General features: G+C 34.8%; 1 protein-coding gene across 2 annotated transcripts in view; it reads left to right on the top strand.

The window, feature by feature from the left end:
- Positions 1 to 12,119, top strand: part of ZNF804B (zinc finger protein 804B) — a 594,384-nt gene that overhangs the window by 569,180 nt on the left and 13,085 nt on the right. The gene's annotated exons all lie outside the window — the stretch shown is intronic.

The following is a 12,119-nucleotide window of genomic DNA, read 5'->3' as shown; positions in this document are numbered from 1 at the left end:
ATTTGCTATGTATCAGGTGCTATGCTAAATGATTTACTTTTCCAAACTTAAATAATAATCCCAAGAATTCCACAAGGTAGATACTGATAGTTTACTAAGTTACAAATGTGTAACTAAATCTGGAGAAAATTGAGTAACTTTGCAAGAGTCTCAAGGTTAGTAACTTTGCAAGAGTCTCAAGGTTAGTAAGTGACAGAAACAAAATATAAACTAAAATCTGCCTGATTTGGGATGGTTTTCTTAATACCTACACTGTCTTGTCTCCTGTCCAAATAACTCTGGAAATACTTTGTTTTATTCTCCCTGTTGTTAGTTGCTACTCTCTGTCTTCCTCACTTCCACTTCCAGAAAACTTCAAGCTCTATCCTGTTCACCAAGTTCCTACTGGTGAACATGTGTGTATTAGTCCATCTTGCATTGCTATAAAGAAATACCTGAGATTGGATAATTTATAAAGAAAAGAGGTTTAATTGGCTCACAGTTCTGCAGACTGCACAGGAAGTATGATGCTGGCATCTGCTTGGCTTCTGGGGCAGCCTCAGGAAACTTACAATCATTGTGGAAGACAAACGGGGAGCAGGCATGTCACATGGTGAGAGGGAGAGCAAGGTGGGGCGGAGGTACTACACACTTTTATACAATCATGTCTCATGAGAACTCACTCACTATGATGAGGACAGCACCACGTTGATGGTTCTAAGCCATTCATGAGGAACTGCCCCCATGATGCAATCACTTCACACCAGGCCGCAGCTCCACCACTGGGGATTATAATTCAACATAAGATTTGGGTTGGCACAGATCCAAACCATATCAAGGTAAGCAAGTGATTATTGTTCTAGTAGTTTTTGAAAAAGTTTATAAATGATTATCTATAAATTATACCTCTGCAGTTGATAATTATTTACGTCTGCATTTGATAATAATTGTACCTCTGCATTTGATAATATTATAATTATACCTCTGCATTTGATAATATAATTTGATAATATAATTTTGATAATATAATTTGATAATTATACCTCTGCATTTGATAATAATTTACCTCTATAAATTATACCTCTGCAGATGCTAAGCAGTTTAGGAATCTGAAGTTAGTAAGCTTTTCTTTTAAAAATATTGATATATCCAAGAAGATCAGATAATAATTATATATACATTGTTTTAGTTTTGTGCTTATTATATATTGTTGATTTTTATATTATATACATTGGTTTTATTGATTTTAGCAGAAAATTTAGCTCTGATGGAGTTTTGTCATCTTGATAGTGAAAACAGTCTCATCATCCTTTTAAATGAGTCACTGTTAAAAAAGTATCTGAATAGACACATGGCTCTAAATACACACACACACAAACATACACACAAGCTGATCATGTCAAGTCATTTAAAGTCAGAAGACTTACCAATTGATCCTGCACTGGCAGAAGTTTATCAGTTTGGAGAATCAACTGGGGCCTGATCATCACTGGTAAAAATATGTGCTATATAATGATAATTTCTTTGTCTTGTGAAAACACTAAAATTCCTAGGAGAACTGGCTAACTTGTATTTATTATCTGCATTGTAGGAATTATGTAGAACCATAAAATAAGAAATACCTGTGTACAATTTTGTGTGTGTGTATGTATGCATGTGGGTATCACCAAAAAATATTAAAATATTTTCCAAACAAAACTAAGCATGTGACTTAATATTAATTCTGTTGGTCTTCATGCCCATTAAGATGTTCTTAATCAGTGGATCTCTGTGTTACAAAGGTGGTTCTGGATAGGGGTTAGCAAGATTAATATGTTGAAGGGAAATATAAAAATGAAGCTGTGTTCTTCCTAATATTATGAGGGAGCATACTTGAACCCTAATAAAATTCTAATAGAATTTTCCTCTTTTCGGTTTCCCTAAATGTATTGCTATCTCTGACCCTCATCATCCTGGCATTTAAGTCACAATGTTGACAGAACCTAATCAGGAAATGGCAACCTATAAATTTTGTGGACCAATGTAAAAGGGTTCCCTTTATCATAATATATACCCGGGGTCCCCAACCCTTGGGCCACAGGCAAGTACACACTTTTTTGGGGAGATTGCAAAAATAAAGGGAAAAGCCACAAATGCAGAAAAAGGAAGGGAAATTAAGATATGTAAGCTGAGTCTTCCACTTAGGTTATGGAAAATCACAACAAAAGATCATCTCCCATCACAACAAGAACACGCTGGATGTTCTACAAAACCTAAATTTTATAAAGACCATCAGAAAGCTGAGGTTGCAATGTAAACTAATGAAATGAAAGCTAATCATGGACTAGTTGAGAAGAAATCGTTCCACAGGCAAGTCTGCACTCATCCATACAACCCACTCTTATGTGGTCTTTACTTAAAAGAGAGTTCATGAAGATTCTGAGCAGCACGGAGGCATGAAAAAGACTCTTTGTACTGCAAACAGGAGAAGTTTGCCTAAGTTTGAGGGTGAAACAGGAAAAACAAGGAAAACCCTCACATATTCTGGATTCTGCATGAGTTTAAAGGCAAAGATCTTTTGTCACTTAAAGAGGGGCCAGCAAACACTCCCTTTACTTTCAGCCTAGCAGCAAGTACAGAGAAATGTTATCTACAATGGAGGGAGGTCAGGACTATTGAGAAAGCCCAACCCCAGGGCATAGGTACACAGAGACTAAGACTAAGGCTGAAACAAGAGAGCCAAAAGAAGTCTTCTTGTGATTTAGATTCTGCCTGAGAGTGAGGTAGGAGGTCATTAGCCACTATGGGAGGGTCAAGAATTCTATTTGCATTCCAGAACTTGTACAGAGAAGAAGACAAAGGTTATCTCCTGCCTATACTCTTGATTATAGGTTGAACCATGAGGCAGAAGTCATCTGTTACTAGGTGGAGGGGTGGAAAACATGCGCATGGTGTAAAGTCTGCAATGACTAGGAAGAAGTGTATGCTTCTGGGAAAAGAGCAGAAAAGTTGAGAGTGATTTCCTCTGGGGTGTAAATGTATATGAGCCTGCACCCAATATGACTAAATGTGAAGCAAAGAACTGGACTGAGGGCTACTGCCAATGAGCAGTTAACTAGAGCTTTTCTACGAGAGAGAATATCAAGTAAGGAGGAACATTCTAAGACAAAACACCTGGCTAAGAAGCTGGAAAAGACAGATGGAGTGATAAAGAAACAGGATGCATTTTGCAAAGAGCAGCTGGCTAGACTAGAGGAAAGGAACTCAGAGTTCTGCAAGGTCACCACTCAACGTAATTAGAAAGCTGCTGAAGTGGTGGCAGGAAAGTTCAAGTGCATAAGTCTCATCCAGTCTGTACTGATCCATATGCCACAATTCTCCAGTATTATCACCAGAACACCCCAAAACTCTCAGCTGCTCTGCTCTGGCCAACCAGTATAGCCAGAGCATGCTTGTGAAGGGAAGATAAAATGAACTTTTAGAGCATGCAAAATTTCTTCAACATTAATTCAAGGGATGCAACATATTTTTTTTCCTAGTACAAAAATAACCTATTTGAAGAGAAGAGCATCAAAAAGTATTATGTAGCAGATTCAACAGAATTATATCACATCTTAATCAGCAACAGTTTAAAAAGCCAAGGCCTAGATCAGGGATCAGTCATCAAAGAACACTCTTCAATATTAGTAAACCTCATTTATGGTGATTAAAAGAGAAGAACAGCTCTCTTCACATTTTTGTATTTTTAACTTAACTTCTACTGATTATAAATTATTTCTCTTGTAACTCAGCTCCAGCATTTGGTGAATCTACATTCTAACAAATTTGGAGTTTGGGTGGCAGGGGCTAATAGGAATGGAAAGAGGAGGAGGCAAACAATCTTGGGGCAACAGTGCTATGTGGAATTGTCTAGACTGTGGCATGTTGATTTTCTCTCTGGCTTTTTTCCTTTGATTATGTAAGAGCTATCCCATTTTAACTTCTGATAGTGATCATGCAAGCAAAAAGACAAAAAGGAGAAAAGATGTACCTTTTTAATGGAATAGTATTTATGATTAGAAGTCAAACAAGGCATTTTTGTCAGTATAAAGGCAATTTTAGCCAGGCGCAATGGCTCACACCTATAATCCCAGCATTTTGAGAGGTCAAGGTGGGCAGATCACCTGAGGTCAGGAGTTTGAAACCAGACTGGCCAACATGGCGAAACCCTGTGTCTACTGAAAATACAAAAATTAACCGCGTGTGGTGGCCAGCACCTGTAATCCCAGCTACCTGGGAGACTGAGGCAGGAGAATTGCTTGAACCCAGAGGCAGAGGTTGCAGTGACCTGAGATGGTGCCACTGCATTCCAGCCTGGGTGACAGAGCAAGACTCCATTGCCAAGACCAGCTCATTCGGAGAGACCCTAACCCAGCGACGCTAGAGGAATTAAAGACACACACACAGAAATATAGAGGTGTGAAGTGGGAAATCAGGGGTCTCACAGCCTTCAGAGCTGAGAGCCCCCAACAGAGATTTACCCACATATTTATTAACAGCAAACCAGTCAGTAGCATTGCTTCTGTAGATATTAAATTAACTAAAAGTATCCCTTAAGGGAAACAAAGGGATGGCCTGACTTAATTGCAGCAGGAACATGCCCTTAAGACACAGATCGCTCATGCTAATTGTTTGTGGCTTAAGAATGCCTTTAAGTGGCTTTCCGCCCTGGGCAGGCCAAGTGTTCCTTGCCCTCATTCCTGTAAACTCACAACCTTCCAGCTTGGGCATTAGGGCCATTATGGACACGCTATAGTGCTGCAGAGATTTTATTTATGGCCAGTCTTGGGGCCAGTTTATGGCCAGATTTTGGGGGGCTTGCTCCAAACACTCCATCTCAAAAATAAATAATTAATTAATTAATTTTTAAAAATTAAGGGAATTTTAGCTTACATAACTTCTCCTTTACCATAAATACTGTTATATTCACACCATTCACTATCAATAATAAATGTTTTATGATGAATATTGGCATTGTAAAACCAAAAACTCAAAAACCCTCATCCAAAAACTTTATGGGCAACTGAAAACCCCTCCCACACAGGGAACTGCACAGAGTACCAAGAGGCAGCTGTCTGCCACTGGTAGACAAGAGCACTGAGAAAGATATAGCTCTACTCCTGTGTCCAAGTCACAGGTGCACAGAGCCTGTTTACGCGTGAAAACATACACATTGAAACAAAACTTCTCACAAACACATACTCTAGGACTTTTAGCAAGTACTACACAATAGCAAGGTACTTCTGAGATAGAAGAAGAATACTGATAGAAAGTACTTCTGTGATGCAGGCACACAGGGCCAGCTGAAGTATTAGTGTAGAGAACTAATGATAAGGTACTGTCTATATGCAAATCAGATACTTGAAGACTGTGGACACTGAACTTAAATAAAGCAACAAAGACCAAATGCAGCTCAACTAGAGATTGAGTTTGCCCAACACTCGTACTTGAGGGCTCACAGAGAAAGAAGCATGTCTGTTTCTGGGTATAAGTATTATACTCATTAATCTATACTGTTCATCTACAAACAATGTTCAGTATTTAATTTAAAAATTATTTGACACATATAAGTCAAGAACATATTGCTCATCATCAAGAGGTATAATAGTCAATACAACTAGATTCAGAAATGGGGTGGGGGGCTAGGGGAGGGATAGCATTAGGGGAAATACCTAATGTAGGTGACGGGTTGATGGGTGCAGCAAACTACCATGGCTTGTGTATATCTATGTAACAAAACTACACATTCTGCACATGTACCCCAGAATTTAAAGTATAAATAAATGAATAAATAAATCAAAACAAATAGCCTACATGTTAGAATTACCAGAAACTTAAATAATAGTATGTTAAAGGATTTAGTGGAAAAAGTAATGACATACAATAAAAATGAAAATTTTTAAAGTAGTACTATAAAAAAGAATAAATAAAAATGCTAGAAACTAAAAACATGGTATCAAAGATAAAGAATTTTTCTGATAGTCTTATCTTCTGATTAGATATAGGATAGGAAATAATCAATGAACTTGAATCCATGCTTATAACCTAACTAAATAAAAACACACAAAAAAAAAAACTGTCAAAAAACTGTAATGGAGCACTTGTGATATTTAGCGTATACACTATTGGAGTGCAAGAAGGATAAGAGAGTATGAGGTAGAAAAAAATTGAAAAGATACTATTTGAGGATTTACCAAAATTAATAAAAGCTACTAAACTCAAGATTCCAGAAACTCAGAGTATCCCTAAAAGGACAGACATAATGAAAAACATGCCAAGGTACACCATAGTCAAACTTATAAAAAATAAAGAGAAAATCTTTAATCCAACCAAGGGGATAAAAAAGAAACTTTACATACAAGAGAGCAATAATAAGAAGATAGCAGACATTTTAGAAAAAGCATGCAACTAAAGGATGTTTTTAAAGTGCTTCAATTAAAAAAGAAACTAGAAATACATATCCAAAAACTGTTTCCTAAAAAGTAGGTAAGATGAAGAAGTCATACAAAAATGTATAAATAAAACAAGACAGAGTAAATATGTTAGGAAATACAAAAGTTCCTTTAAAAGTATTCTTAACATATGATTTTTGAATTCCTCAAGTAATAAGAAATAAAGAGTTTACCATGGATACCGAAATGAAGTATATGACACCAAAACATGACATATTGAAGAGTATTAGTTGAAAATATACATTAATATTATTTTAAATGGATCATATTATAGAATTTTAACATAAACTATAATAATTTTATGATGCGGCCAGGCACGGTGGCTCACGCCTGTAATCCCAGCACTTTGGGAGGCCAAGGTGGGCGGATCACGAGGTCAGGAGATCGAGACCATCCTGGCTAACAAGGTGAAACCCTGTCTCTACTAGAAATACAAAAATTAGCCAGGCGTGGTGGCAGGTGCCTGTAGTCCCAGCTACTTGGGAGGCTGAGACAGGAGAATGGCATGAACCCGGGAGGCGGAGCTTGCAGTGAGCCAAGATTGCGCCACTGTACTCCAGCTTGAGCAACAGAGCGATACCCCGTCTCAAAAAATAATAATAATTTTATGTTGCATATTTTAATGTCTAGTGCAACTATGAAAGTGACATAGGTAGATGTAACTAAATAATCAATAGAAAAGATAAAATAGAATTCTACAAATGTTTGATCTACTAAAAAGCATATAGAAAAAAGAGAAAAGAGAGAAAAGAGCAGATTCACCAAGTATACAGATGGTATTTTAAGTATACGGATGGTATACACAAACACAAACATTGAAATAATTACATTAAATGTAAATAAATACCTCAATTAAAAGGAAAAAAATCCTGAGTGAATAAAAACACAAGATCCAATAAATGACTTTTAAAATAAATACACTTTAAAGACACAATCTGTTTTAAATTAAATGAATAAAAAATGATATACCATGCCAACACTAAGTAATAGAAAAGAGATATGACAGTACTAATATTAGACAAAGTAGACTTCAAAGGAAAGAGTATTTTGAGATGAAAAGTGGGATATTTCATAGTTATAAAAAGTTAACTAAATAACAAGATATAGTAATTCTAAATCCCTGAATATGTATGCATCTGATAAGAAAGTTCTCAAAAATACATAGTCAAGATTGACGGAAACAAAGGGAACTATGGACCAATCACAAAATGTTAAGTGCAGAATTTTATATCTTTTCATTAGTAATTGATGAAACAAGTAGGCAAAAATTTCCATAAGGTAATACATGATTTAAGCAAAACTGTTAACCACTTGACATAATGATATTTATAGAACTTGAAATACAGCAAATAGAATAAATATTTTCTGCTTTCAAGTGCACATGGCATATTTGCCAAGATAGACCATAGGCTGAGTAATTATAAACATTTCTACAACTATCTTAAAAACATTTATGAAACTGTCTAAGACCTGACATCATGCAGAATGTGTTCTCTGACCAAAATAGTATTAAAATAGAAATTAGTAACAGTAAGATATCTAGAAAATGTGTGAATATTTTGATGTTATTGAAAGCATACTACTAAATGATATCTGATCCCTTTAAAATATTAATAAAATTAATAATCACTAGGAAGACTGGTGAATAATATAGAATACACAAATTGCCAATATCAGGTTTAAATGAGGTAACATTGCATTAGATGCTTCAAATATCAAAAGAATAAAAAGAAAATTTTTGGAACAATGTTTCAGCAATTAAAAAGCTAATTTAAATAAAATGTAAAACAACCTTGAAAGAAACAAATTACCAAAACTCACTCAGAAAAGAATAGAAAATCTCTTTTGTCTTATGTATCTTACATAAACTGAATTCATGATTTAACAAGTTCCAACAACAACCAGAAAAAATACTCCAGGAAAACATGGCTTCAGTGGTGACTCTAGTATTTTAGGAATATGTAATATTAATTGTATGCAGAGTCTTTTAGAAAATAGAGGATAAAACATTCTCTAACTCATTTTATGAGGCCATTATTACCATGGTATTTGTTATAGACTGTAAGTTTATGTCCCCTCAACCCCCAATATAACAGTATTAGGAAGTAAGTAGACTCTTTGGGAGGTGATTGGACATGAGGGCATAGGCTTCATGAGTGGGATTAGTGCCCTTACAGATAAGACAAGAGAGCTTGCCTCTTCTCTCTGGCCTACACCATGTGAGGATATAACAAAAAGATGTCCATCTGCAAACCAGGAAGAATTTCATAACTAGACACTGGATCTGTCTGCAGGCACCTTGATCTTGAACTTCCCAGCTTTCAGAACTGTTAGAAATAAATGTTTGTTAGCTAAGCCACCCAGTCTATGGTATTCTATTATAGCAATCTAAATTGACTAAAACCACACTAGAATGACACAAGAACTTTGAAAGATAATACAGACCAATATCACACATGAACATATATGCAAAGTTCATAATGAATATTAGCAAATCAAATTCATCAATATTTCAAAATGTTAATATAAAAACCAAGCAATATTTATCCTATGAATGCGAAGTTTAACACAATAAAATAAATAGAAGTTATTCACTACATAAAGGGAAATTAATAATATGATCCTTTTAATAGATGCAAAAATGTATTTAATAATATAACACACTTGTATCATAATTATGTTGCTTAGTTTTCTTTACTCTATGGCCATCTGCCTTTATCATTAAAGGATAAGAATGCAAAGTATTGTTCTAATCTTACCTATGCTACCTCTTTGTTTATTACCTAGACTGTAAGGTAATAAAGCAGATTCACTCTTTACCACCCGCTTTGCACAATACCGTATTTCTTTTCCCATTATTGTATGTAAATGTGTAAAGTAGCATTTTTTTCTGAAATATGTATGCCATGTGCTGTCTGTTCTCAATAAGAGCTGATTCATTACATACCCTCAAAGAACATTTTTCTTCCAAATGGATTATGTTCTCTTTAAATGGAGGAAGGTTACTGACAATCATTGTATGTGCCATGGCTGAAGTACATGAGTTCTTGTCAGAACAAGGGGAGAAAAATAGAAATTTGGGCTAAGCCAAAACATGAGGCTGGCAAAATTTGGCCTCTGGATTCTTAGAAGTCCTCCCCATCTGTCCAGTGATTGATAGTCCTCTTTTCATCAGACAAAGACACTTTTGGAAGGGTCTTTTATAAGAGATACAATCACTTTGGTGTAACGTTTTCCGTAAGTATTGGATTTGCAATTAGCATTTTGTTGACGTTTAATAGCAAGACATTGAAATATTCTATAATAATTGTCCATTTATTTCCTCCATGCAGTGGGTATCCATTTTCACTTTGTGTGTTTTAATGCTCCGTTATCATTATGAAGAAACCTTCCTTATTCCTGGTAAAATATCTTTGCTCTGAGATCTAATCTGTCTTACAGTGATATGGCCCCCCTAGCTTTCTTTTGACAAGTGTTGACATAATATATGTTCTTACATTCTTTTCTTTTAACTCATTTTGTCCTCATTTTTAAAAAAGCTTGTTTGTGTAGTCAACAGAGTTGACCTCACACTTTTATCCAAATGAATACTCTCTGTCTTTTAATTTTGGTGTTTAGACCATTTACATTTAATATATTATTATTATTATGTTTAGATTTTATTTATTATCTTGTTATTGATTTTATAATTGTCCAGTCTACCTTACCTTCTTACTCTTTTTTTTTTTTTTTTTTGCATTTTCTTGCACTGAGTACATTTGATGATTTTCTTTTATCTCTTTTGTTGTCCTCCTGGCTAGAACACTTTATTATTTTAATGGCTGCTGTAGAGTTTATAGTAGATTTTTCTTTAACTTACAGAACAGTTTCAACTGCTATTACATCCTGATAATATTTGATTGGATACAAGATATTAATTTTTCTCATTTCCGTTGGCTATTTTTTTTTGTATTGCAATACATATCCCAGTGTTTGGTACTATGATTCAGCTAAGTTACCTGGAGTCAGTTTTATACTTTTATTTCCTGCTTTTATGATTTTTTAAAGCAACTCCAAAGTAGTGCTGAATCTATGACTAATTATCCTCTACTGAAGCATGACTTTTCTGGATTATCTATTCAATATCCTGTCATTTTTTCCAGTTTTGTTAGTGAAAACAGCCGCTATTCTTGGCCTTACGTGAATGTTAGACACAGTTTTTCTTAAATTTTTTCAGATGATTTTTTTTTCCTAAACTGGAACAGTTTCCTCACAGAGATGCATTGTTCAGTACACTGAAAACTTGCAGCAGATCTCTGAGGTTTTTTTCTCTACTTAAACTTGAGCACTCAGCACTGACTAAATCAAATTTGTGGCTAGATGTCTTTAAACAAAATCTCTTCTTCCAGTTTTCTGCGTTCCTTAAAAACATTTTAACTTTGCAAACTTCCTAAACACAATTAATCTTTTAGCTATTCCTGTATATTTCCAAAGCACCTTGCGTGCACCCTTATTAAGAAACTCAACACTGTCTTATAGAAGTGTAAGCACTTGTGTGTCTTCCTTGAAGGGAAAAAAAAATTGATTTGTTGATTTGTACATTTTTACACTTCATAGTAAGAATAATAAGGATTAACATAGTAGCAATTAACAATATTTGTTGTTAGATAAACAATACAGAATTCTCAGTCATTTCAATAACTCAAAAATAAAAGTATAGCCTGGAATCTAGAAGGCTAATAAAAGAAACAGAGGTACCCCAAATTTTCAAACAGGATTCCAAAAATGAGTCAAGTGTCAATTGTTGTAAGTAAATGAATCAATTTCCTTCTCTGCATTATACAAGTTTTGTGTGCTGGTAATACCTAATATTAAATAAATATAATATGGAGTATTTATATTCAGTACTAACAGAGTGTAAAAAACCCTCTCCTTTTTTTCCAAAATAGCAATTTTCTCTCTCTGACACAGTTGAACTATAGTTTATGTGTGTTCTTAAATCATGCAGGACAATTTCCAAAAGGTCTTTGCTTGTAAGACAAGGCTTCACTCTAGGAAATAGGCTTTCAAGTACATAGGGTCTGAGGAAGTGAGTAGCAGGGTATGTGGCAATAAGGATTTTTTATAAGCCTTTCTTCCTGTCTTCTGACCAAGGCTATCCACTCTTTAATGCTCAGATCATCTGTTGTTTGTAATTTCCAGAGAACTATTGATCTTTTTTTCTGATAACATATAGAGCATAATTATATTTCTTGAAATTTTCTATTTTTAGAAGGATTTGAAGTATTTGTCAAAAATTGAATTCAGGTTGAGTCCACTGTTCTCCCTGTAGCTGTTTCTAATTCTGTGAGGTTCTTGTTCTTTGTGCTCAGAATATTCTCTCTTTGAAAGACCGATCTGCCTTCTTCTTCAAATCCTTAGCTTAGATGTAGTTATCTCACCACTGTCTACCACGAGCATGTTTCATTTAAAGAATGAAGCTAATGAAAGGTTTTGGCCCTTGCTCTGTGAGTGAGTAACAGTTGGCTACAGTATTATTACCTCACATGATAACTATGTAGTTTTCTCCTTACCTGGGAAACATCTCTTATACTTGATATGGGAAGTAAAAATACTTTCAACAGATACAGATTTTAGACTGTTTAAAATCACTTTGTATGAGTTAAAAGGATAATCTTTAAATACACTTCC

Source organism: Pongo pygmaeus, chromosome 6 (genome assembly GCF_028885625.2).
Source record: "Pongo pygmaeus isolate AG05252 chromosome 6, NHGRI_mPonPyg2-v2.0_pri, whole genome shotgun sequence".
Taxonomy (NCBI): Eukaryota; Metazoa; Chordata; class Mammalia; order Primates; family Hominidae; genus Pongo; species Pongo pygmaeus.
This window is presented reverse-complemented; position numbering and strand designations above follow the sequence as displayed.